The sequence below is a fragment of the Adiantum capillus-veneris genome, chromosome 24, assembly GCF_014529385.1.
Source record: "Adiantum capillus-veneris isolate H3 chromosome 24, ASM1452938v2, whole genome shotgun sequence".
Lineage (NCBI taxonomy): Eukaryota > Viridiplantae > Streptophyta > Polypodiopsida > Polypodiales > Pteridaceae > Adiantum > Adiantum capillus-veneris.
The window spans coordinates 56,396,765-56,408,490 of record NC_140954.1 but is presented as its reverse complement, the minus strand read 5'-3'; positions in this window follow the sequence as shown (position 1 = coordinate 56,408,490).

Genomic DNA, 11,726 nt, shown 5'->3' with positions numbered 1-11,726 from the left:
AGTGTGTTGCCAATTTATGCTGAGGGGATTGCAAAAACCATGGTGGCTAATGTACGATACAATTTTGACATCTATGAGAAGTGTCAGAGGCATAATGTCTTTACTGATGATGAGTGTGACTCTTCATAGTCACTAGAGAAAAGTGAAACAGTTTTTAATGTTTTTGTTGAAAAGGCACAACATGCTACTCTCTATTTTGCATCAATATCCCACTTTTTATCTTACAATTCCTAAAAAATCTCTCTTTTTTGGATATAGGATATGACAATTTTTTATTGATATTGTTTAGAAACTTTGTAGATGTATGAGCATTGTTGAATTGCATAAGATTTATTATGAAAATTTAAATTTAAAATATAGTTTTGATTGTTGTTGAGGATCATGACATTGTTTGCATACTTGTAAAATAACTTTGCTACTTGATTAGGTTTCTCATTGCGCGACAAATCTTGCATTAAAATTGTAGTTTTGATTGTTGTTGTGGATCATGACATGGTTTTCATACTTGTATAATAACTTTGCTACTCGCTCGGGTTTCTCATTGCTCGAGAAATCTTGCTTGAGTTACGGTAAGACTCCCAATGCTAACAATGATTGCAAAGACTCTAATATTCATTTCACCTTGAATAAATCTCTTACTTGGAGTTCTACATGTAAAAATGTTGACTTAAATTCTAGTGACTTTTAAGAAACCAATGTTATGTGTGCTTTCTTAGATTCAAAGACTGGCATTGACAAAGCCCCTATGATAAATTCAACAGCTCTAGAATCCACTGATTCTCTCATTTCTAAAGTGCCCAAGATGGATGATATTTCTATATTAGACTCTATTGTTGAGAAAGCTTACAATAACGAGGACCAAGAAATCAGTGCTCCAACAATCCAACCTACTTCAAAAGAGATAAAAACATCTACTCATGAGCCATTTTCAATTGTTTCTACTTCATCTAGCGTAGATGATGAGAAATCCATGCTTACAATTATATTGGATTTAAATGGTCTATTACTAAAACATTCTCCTCATCCGTCCTCACACAACGAGTCAATGCAGATAGATTCAAGAAGATATAGTATACTCAGGCCAGGTTGCATACAATTATTGAAGACTATAATACAAAGATTTAATGTTGCAATGTGGTCAGCAACTACTAGGGACAATATGCTTGAAATACTTGAGCACTAAACAACTTAAGGGGGGATACATTACCTTTCTTTATAAAAATGATGCTTGGTCAGCTAAGGTGTTCTTTACAAGAAGAATACCACCCGCAAAATATGACAAAGGTGAAACTACCCTTCAGGAAAAATTGGATCGAACAAGTGACACAAGCCACCACAGTGAAATGAGGAGAGTCCAAGTACAATAAATATTGGCAAATGAAGGTACACCCATTGAAATCATGAAGGCACCACAATTGATGTCTTTAGCTAGGGAACTGGGTTGTAGCACAAAAGGACCATTGAAAGAAACCACTACAAAGGTTTATATAAATAAGGTGAAAGCTGAGAACGATCGTCTAAAGCTGGATAGAAAAAAAACCCTAAGGTACTACTGAACATCTTTAAGCTTGATACACATGCTTAAATATTCATATCCATGGTATCTAATCGATCTTTCTTTTTATTCCTTCTTGCAGGTTCTCACAAAGGGTATATCTTGATGGGGCTCAATTGATACGTGGTATCGGCCCCAATAGATAGGATGCAGATTGGCTAGCAAAGACCTCGGCCACCTTTTCTTGGAATGCCCAGCTATCAAAGCCCTTGTAGGAAAGATGTGCAAATGGATACAGAGGATGTAGAAGATAGGGTTTTTCAAGAGAAATTTGTGCTTTGGTGGCAAACAATTTTGAAGTTTTGCACTTCTTATTTGTACTCAAACTGTCAAGTATTGTTTCTTCAGCAATGTCTGGAAGACTAGGAACTATCGTATCTTTGATAGTGACCTCTCTATGGCTAGCTTCCCACAGATTTTTCATGAAAGCAAGGAGATTATATATGTGGTAAGTAAAAGGCATAGCTCAAATGATTGTTTTAGGGCAACCCTCACCATCTGATCAAGCCTGACTTTGTAAGGAAGTGGGTTGTATGCAATAGTAAGCTACTAGATACTTGTAACTAAGATCATGTAACCCTCTGTCCCTCAAGGCTCGGCTTGAGCTTGAGGCTTATTTGTATATTTGTTGGTGACTTTCTAATATAACCACTCACTATTGTGAGTTTTGCAAAACAAAAAAAAGGTGAGGATCATGGGGGGCGGCCAATGAAAGGATTCTTGAAGGTGTTGTGAGGAAGTAGGAAGAGCGGGGCATTGGAATGTGTTTTTGTAGTTTAGTGGAAGTAGTAGAAAAATAGTGGAGTGGTCTGACCAAAATTAGGAGTTAGTGCCTGTTGTATGCCACTCAATGAATTTGTAGTCCAAATGTGGTCCAACATTGAATTGTGGATTGTTGTGCTATGGGTTATATGTTGTGTCATGTTGTGTGTGGAGCAAGGTATTCAGGGGTTTGTTAGTTAGCATTGATGTTGAAGTCACCGAGTAAAATGGTAGGGTTGTGCTGGTGGTGAGGTGTGAGTAGTGTAGTTAATGTTTGCAGAAGGAAGGGAATTGGACTTGAGGGTCTGCAATACAATGTTTCTAGGGTTATTGGTGGACCATGTGGTGTACTGAGGAGTGTTGTAATGCATTCTATCTCATTTGTGGAAATGATGCCGTGGTCTTGTAGATGTATGTTTTTTTGTTATGTGAAGAGGGACACTCCCATGGAGCGAGTTGTTTGTGTGTGTGTAACTGTGTATCATCACTGTGTCAGCATGTTGTAGCTTTGTTTCTCGGAGACAAAAAATGTGGGAAGCCATTAAGTTATCATCTTGAATAATATTGTTGTAGTGTTTCTTAAGGGACACAATGTTAAGAGATTCTATTATCAAGTGATTGTCAGGCAAAGAGTGGAGGTCAAGCTGTGAAGGTTGCCAAGTGGCGTGTATTTTGAGGCGGTGCATCTCATGTAGAATTGTTTGGTCTACCTTAATATGGGTGGAAGTTAATTTTAGGAGGTAAAGGTTGTTGGGCTCTCTTACACGTGAGAGGGCAGTGTACACAAGACCATGACTTCGTATGCTGGTTGGGTCAAAAGCCAAGGTGTCTAGCATCAAGCCTTGTGCACGGTGTATGGTTCTAGCAATTGCAGGTTGAATTGGGAATTGTGTTCTAGTAATAGTGTTTAGGAATTTATTTCCTATTTGAAAATCACTTGCTATTTTTTGGATTGGTGTCCATTGTTTATCTATTGATGTATTGTATAGTTGTTGGTTTTTATATCTAGTTTTCTGGCCTACTTTAGTGGCTTGAAAGTGAATCCAGATGGTTTGTGTCGTGGGGTTGTGTGTTACTGCTTTGAATATACTGTCGGCTCCATTGACTAGGCCATTTAGAATGTCAATATTTCTAGCACAAATTTCCACAATCAGGCCTGATTTTAAGTGGAGTTTTTTGTGAAGACCTACTGCCAACTTTGGATCTATTGGTATTTGAATAGTTTTGCTACAATTTTTTGCCCTTGTGTCTTGTGCTTCAATAAATATTGGTAGCCCTATGGTAGTGTTAAAAATATGTTGGTTGTGTAGGTATTTATCTTTGTTTGCATAGTAAAGGTGGGACACCATGGCCAGATGAGGTACTGTGCGCATGTAATGCGTATTGAGGAACAAAATGTCTTCGTGGGTGTGTTCTAAAACGTGTATCCTGTTGATTATGTCGATGAATGTCTTGTTAGTTTGTCTCATGGTGATTGTTAACTCATAGCACTTTATGCGGTCATGCCAGAAAGAGGGTGAGAGAGCTTTGAGCAATTGGTATTTTCTAGAAAAAATCCAAGAGTCATGTACTAGACTAGATTGGCAAAGATCACCACACAAGATGACATCAACACTGTCAAATGGTAGGTCGTAATTGTTTTTTATTGCACGCATACGAGATTTTGCCATAGCGAAGATGTTGGTTCCAATCAAGGAGACCGCATCGAAAATGGCTAACTGCAAGTCTTGATAAAGCAATTGTAGCTCATTTAGCCTCTCAAATGATAGAGAAGTGTTAGATGATGTGAGTAGTGGAAAGTGGAGGGCCGAGCGAATAGTGCTTCCACCAATGTTAAAAGCAGTGTTGCCCATGTATGTCATTAACAAAGCTTTTGTTGCTGTTGGATTAGAATGTGATCTTTGGTTATAGAAACGTAGAAGCCCTTGGACAATGAAAAGAAGGGTGAAAGTTTTGCTTGTGTGCACGTCTCCAGTCAAAAAAAAGTAGATTGATTCTGTGGGGAATATTCATTTTTTCACCATAATATCATCGAATATTAGCCTTTGTTGGGCATTAAGAATTAAAATTCTCTTGTAAAAAATATCATTTGATTGGAGTAGTATTTTGGTGGCCAGTATAGTGTGTTTATGCAATTGGCGGTGGTGCATATTTAGGTCTTGTGTGATGTCAACATGAATATGGGAGGAGATATCTGATAGTGTCATAGATGTCGAAGGTGCACTGGTGCCTAATGAGTTGGTGTTAAGGTTGTCTTTCACTGTTGTGGTTTTGTTGTATAGATTCATTTGTATCAATGATAGGTTTATTTTGATTGTATTTATCTTTCCATGTGAGTCTATTTGTTAGATGCTGATTTTCATTATTTATCCATGGTAGAAATAGAAGACATTGTTCCCTATACTAGTTATCTGGGCGAGATGTTTTTATTTGAGAAGCATTGTTCTCTCGTGGGGAGGGTTTGTGTTTATGAATATAAATTCTCGAGTTTCAATGTAGAGAGGTAGAGAAAGTGCAATATATACTACTTGTTGTGAGCTTATTTGTTGTGTGTTTAGTATTGTGTTCCCTACTTTTTGAAGTCTATCAAATGTAGTTGCATTGTTTTGAACGCAAGAGTCGAACTGCGCTTTGATTGCTTATATGAATGTGCTATGAAATTTTGTTATATATGAGGTGCAATAGGTAGCTTCTCCATGTGCATTTAAAATGTATTGTATATCTAAATTCACATCCCAAAGCTTTGAAATGGTTGGATTGAAATTATAAGTGTAAATATCTTTGATATTTCTTTTCAACAAAATTGTTGGGCATGAGATTGTGGATGCTATAGCTTGGATGTGTTCCTCAAAGCAAAGGTCCATAGATAAAGAGCCACTGTTTGAATGTAATATTTATCTTATAATCTAGTATCAATAGATTATATTTAATTTATTTGTGCTTCGTTTTATTGTGTTGGATGTTGGTATGTTGAGAACGACAAGGCTCTAAAATCATAGTCAAAGGCATTGGGTAGCAAGGAAAGTCAAATCGGCATCCCTTGTGTCTTCTGAAGCAATAATTCTTATGCTTGTTTGTTTGAATTTCTTTCAAATCTATAGGAGGAAGCATGGAATGAGTTGTTATGTACTTGTCAATGAGATCCACAACATCTTCATTGGGATCTTTTCCATAAATATGAGCATTTTATATCCATAGTAGGCCATGATAGACCCTGATCATGCTGGCTACCTCAGCTCTGAAACTCGGTTACCAAAAAGTAATCTTTGAGTTTTACTAAAATGGTTATATCCTTGGCTAGCAAATTTTTCATCACGTTTAAGTACAAGCGGGTCAGCTCTGATCAAAGCTCTGATCAAATCTTGTATATATGATGCTTTTGTTTGTGTGCTTGGATACACAATGGGGTTGAGCTTAGCAAATGCTCCAGTCAAAGGTTTCCAACATTTCTCGGACATTGAAACTATGACAAAGAATGTCAGTGGCCCAAGTTGTCTAATCTTAGCGAAGGCGTTTTTTTCAATTTCTCCTTATAGTCAGGTGATGTTTGCAATGCCTCAAAGTCATGATATCCAAGTTGGGAAGACAAGACCTTCTCAATGTTAGTATCTCCAACAACTTGTGTGACTACTAGTGTATTGTGATTCACCTTGCCTTTGCGTATACGGATCCAAATGGACCCCAAGAGTTTTTGAGTCATTACTTTGAATGTGTTTTGAAAAAAATATCCTTGATATTTATAAGTGAGAATCTTCTATCACTGTGCATAAGTTCCCATTGAGCCACTTGTTCAATGTTTATGTTCAAGGGAATCGTGGGGTGTAGTTGTTTTTTAAGTTTTTTAGTGTTTGTTGTTATTGCACCTATTTCTAGGGTGGTTCTATCACCCAAGCAAGAAAATTGCCTCGCGATGGAGACATGGAGTTCATTTGGTTGCTGAAGAAGCAAAGCTTTCAATGATTCAATTTCTTTTTTGTCCCAGGTGCGATACTTGTGTTTACGCGAGCATTGGCTGTCCCCCAAGTAAAAAAATAGGCAACCACTTCTATCAACAACGATGATTTTGTCGAATGTTGTTGAATTGGCTCCACTATTGAATGTTGTTCTTGTGGGTGAAGATATTGTCACACCAAAAATATGGACGTCGCATGCAATACTAAATCTAAAGGAGAATATTCAATGTTGTTCTTTTGGGTGAAGATATTGGCACACCGTAAATATGGACGTCACATGCAATACTAAATCTAAAGGAGAATACATGGATAGTATCAAGTGCAATACCAATTGATGATGTGTGGCTATTTAATACTTGGTTCAAAATGGAGGAATCGTGTCTATTGGGTGGCCAAATGCACCAAAGAAGGTGTCATCATTAGCGTTTGCTCCAACAAAACTCTCACCACGTCTACCATGATCTTGTTAATTTTTTACAATGATGAGCGTGAATTTATTATTTTATTAAGCACGAGGAAAACATTATTATTCCACGGCTGACTAGCTAGAAAAGTGCTATCAATATCATTCTGATTGATTTGTTTGAAAGATGTATTTTGGCTGCTTGAGGAACCCATGTATATGCAGTTTGTTTCCCCTAGTTTTTCAGTTTTTATCAAGTTTTTGGTCAGTTTGGTGATCCAAATTCTATGGGCCTTTACAAAAGATGTTTATACACATGCATAGAGTCTCTAGTATCAACCTTGCTAACTTTTGAGGTGAAAGTAAATAATCACGATTATTTACTTTTGGCCGAAAATGAGCACTTTTTTCAACTTTTTCAGTGGACACTCTTTTTATGATCAATTTTAAGCCTTTGAGTCAAGTCAAAACTTAATTTGGCCTAAAATGTCAAGAAAAAGTAAATAATTTGAGTTTTTGTGAACTCTTGAAAATTTACCTCAAATGCATCCTTAAGCTTACCCACTGGTTCATACAACTTTTAAAGCATAATCTCCAGCCAGATTCAGTGGTGGTTGATAGTCTTTCGGTGCCGTTTCAAGCCGTATACCTGAAATTTTGCAACTTCACATAAACAACTCACAATTGATTCTTCTAGAGTGAGCAATGTTTTAAGATCCCACCTTGGATCTACTTACCCTACTCCTAGATTCTACTGCAATAGGGTTGTGAAAAGTGTCCACAAACACTCGTTTTCTTGTTTTTTATGGTTCTCTAAGCCTTGATCTTAAGACTTGTCTTGTCCATCAATCATTCTCAAAATCCAATCTAATCCTACAATCCTATAATCCGAAAAGGTACTTAGCAAGTACACTTACTTCCAAGCTACCTCTACATAGCAAAAGACGACAATTCTAAGCTATGCGGTTTTCAAAAGAAAGTTTTGACTCTAGGTGATCCTAGAGGAAGTTAAAGGACAACTACACAAGACCCTCATGTTTTTCCCTGGTTTAGGTCTCTTCAATCCCCAGCAGTGGCGCCAAATGTGGGACGGATGTCTAACCTCACTCCTATCTTATTGAACACATAGCGAGAACCACGAATATAATTGTCAGTCCATGGGACAAAGCTAACTCGACTAGTGCATAGAGGCTATAAGAGGTTGTCAATCTCTTGGAAAACAACATACAACTTGCATTTTACTCAAACAACACTCAAATGGCAGAAATCACCAAAAGCTAATCACTAATTGACAAACAAATCATAATCATTACAGTATCAAATGGCATCCAAACATTACGAAACTTCTAGGACATTTTTATAAGACCTAAGTACACATGCTTACGATATCAAATCTCACTTTAGATTAAGTGCAAAAAATGCAATTATTAATAGCAGTGAGTTTTTGACATAGTCGTTTTCGACTCAGAATGCATCTAAATGCTTAGCAACCTCAATACCCCGCCTATAATTATTTTATGATTTTTAAGCTTAAATTCCTACTTATGATGAAATTAAGCCGCGGATTAGCGACGCCAAAAGCTACGGACTACCATGAAATGCTTACGTCAACGTGTAGAGCTCTTACTTACGGTTGCAACTCAACAGACGACATTGCAATGTGACAACGGAGAAGGGAGTAGGAAGTGCGAGAAGAAGAGAAGTGAGCGCCGTTAGCTCACGCTGTGTTCTATTATCCAAAAACTTATAAAATACTTACAAAAATTGGATTTCATACCTTAGCCAAGGTTTTTGTGGTCAAAACTAATAATCTAGGAGCTCTAACTAAAGATAGGTTGATACAATTTGGAAGCTTGTAGCCCCCCGCTCATCAATTACACTGTTTATCTGGAAAGTAGGAGTTACAACATTCTCGATTTATCAAAATAATAAGTGTTTTTACAATAAAAGCTCCAAAAAATGTTATCTGAGTTAGCTTGCTGCTAACACCATATTTGCATGCACTCAATACAAAATAAAAAGGGCTTCTATGATGTATGGAGTTACCGACACTGGCCTTAGAGAGTCTCCAATTGCAAATACCGCTCCAAGGAACCATGGGAAAATCGGCAACAACATCATTTGCATCCACATTAGCAGTTCTTTTACATCAATATTTCTACATTGCACTTGTTTAAGTCAATAAATCCTACTTGCACAATAAAAGGAGGAAATAATCTCTTGTGCGAGGGAAGGACACGAAGACAAAGACCATGAAGCAGTTGAAGACAAAGCATTGAAGAAGACAAAAGTGCTCTTGGATTAGAGCGAAGCATATATTTTTCAAGATTTTTCTCTTGGATTAGAGCGTTGTTTTTTGCTCCTAGATTGGAGTGTTATGTTGTTTGTCTCTTGGATTAGGGATTTATGTAGTCTGTGCTCTTGATTAGAGTGTTGTCTTTCTACATAAATTTGTAGACCAAAGTTCAAGGGGAGGATTCCTCTTGTATTGACATCCTTAGTGGATACCATGTGTTGTCCTTAGTGGATAAATAACCTTCATTGTATCTTTCTAGTCCAAACCTCAAGGGGAGGATTGTAAGGTGTGAGCTTTGTCCTGGTGTCCTAGAGTATGTGTCAAGGACGAAAAAGGTGGAAACATGCCATGTGTATTGGTGCAAGGCTGTAGAGCTACTTAAAGTTCATTTCATTTCATGAATAAACTAAGTCTATTTTCCATTGAATCTCCCTTGTCTATGGTGAGCTTGTGATGGATTAGAAAATACTCAAGATCATGTTTATGAGTCCAAGTTAATTGATCTTGGAACCTAATTCGTTTGAGTGATAATCTAGCTAGCACACATTCACTCGTGTGCACAATGTTTATCTTTCATCCACCCTAGCTAGCACAATCCCATTGCCATCAGTATTTAAATAATCCCTTACCTGTATATTTTCAAGTATTATATGTACCCGTTATGTATGCATTTTTGTAAAAAACTTTCCCTTATGTATGAAATTTTCACTTTCTCATCAAAAAAACCTTTATGTAGTACATTTTTATAAAAATGTACCTAATTATAAATATCTAATTTTGTTTGCATGTGTTATCTTACATATTTCCTAGTGGATGCCTCGCGCTTGAAAACCTGCATGAAGAAGGACGGTGGTGCACTATGCCATGTATATTGTAGCCTAAAAATTGTACCACCTCAAAGCCCTGTGTATATTTTGTAGTCATACTACTACCATGTAGCTATCTCTGCATCACCGTCACCCAAGAAGTTTCTAAGTCATTAAAGATCCCCACATTGGGCACACTTGCCCTCCATAAACAACAGCTGATGGTAGGAGGCTCCATCCACATGCTCACACAACAAAGAGTGGACAAAATCTCGAGTTCCCATTGGGACCTCCGCAGCACATCGTACATCATCTGGAACTACACATTGTATTAGCAACATCTCTCTCTCTCTCTCTCTCTCTCTCTCTCTCTCTCTCTCTCTCTCTCTCTCTCTCTCTCTCTCTCTCTCTCTCTCTCTCTCTCTCTCTCTCTCGTGCATGAATTGCACGTACCAAGACTTGCACGCCTTGAAGGAGCACTCACCAATGGTTATTTTGGGGTGGGCATTCTGGAATGCTTGAAAGAGCCGACTCTGGGTAATCTCTAGATCATAGCACCACACTCTATATGTTGCTTACGGCCAATCCTATGTCGAATTGCCTTTATGAAGTCTGGCAAGACACGCTAATTCTCCTCCCAAAACTATCATATGAGATCCTTCATAAGTGGATCTAGAATGTGTGATCATTGTGGAGAACTCCTACTGCTCGTCCAAAGCTCCTCCCTATGTCCCAAATCCAGTTATTGTCTCCTAAGGCGTTCAACATGCAAGGTGGGTTGACAAATACACAATACACAAGAAGTGGTATGAGAAATACCTATGAGGGATGTAATTTCCATTACTACGATGTGTGTGCAACAAGATTCAAGTGCATCCCTAGAGCCACGCCTAGATAGTACAATATAGGAGCGCTTGACACTATCTACAACTCTCACCGTAGCTTGATGAGTCCTTAGACTACGGATCTCAATAGCTATGCGAACCTCAATGACACAAGGGTGTTGCAACAAATTCTCAAGCACGTGAGTACGTGAGGGACGATTACTATCGTTAAAGTAGGTCTCTGTAATCATGCTTGCACAATTTTTGGTGCTAGGCACGCTAACTTGAGAGGGTGCTCCAAGAGGAAGCGAGGGAGATCCTCTTGAAGAAATGAGGCGATTGCGCTGCATCGATAGGCTGCTGATATGATCCATAACGGACAATACCATATGAGACTTGCCAAAGGCAAGCCTTGTGGGAGGTGTTCCGCAATCGGGTGTCGCATCTACTGATGGGACTATAGATGTTGAGGTGAATGTTACAAGAATTGAGGAAGGGGATGAAGGTGAATAGCTAGGCGATATAGGGAGAGAAAAAGTGTCCCCCTCATATGGTGATACATGTATGTGAATAATTTCAAAATACTTGATTGTAGGGAGAGTAATGGGCTCTTGTGGCACATCCGTACACGTAGTCTTGATTTAGAGCATTGCTTGCATTCTCGAGCTTTTCATCAATTTTATTCTACAAGAACAATCGATTCCAAATCTCAAACTTTGAGGATAGGGTCCTAGTGATGTTTATCGTGCCTTCAAGACCTTCGTGATTGTGAACCCATACTTAGTTAGAGAAATGAGCGTTAGAAGAGTTAATGATTGAATCAAAAAGGCATAAAGACTCCAAAACTCACTTACCCTCAAATAAAGGGTTTATATATATTTGCTCCATAATATAATCTGAAAAGGTATAAATCTTTAAGATCATATCAATCCTATTATGGAAGATTAATATACATAAAATATTAATTATCTCTTAAGTTATATGACATAAGTAGACATAAAAGAATTAACGTTTAATTTGTCATCCAATAACAATTTAAATATAAATTTTTTGATATTAATTTATAATATCATAAAATAGATAATTAAATAAAAAAGTCAAATTAATTTACTTTGAGTGAACCTTAA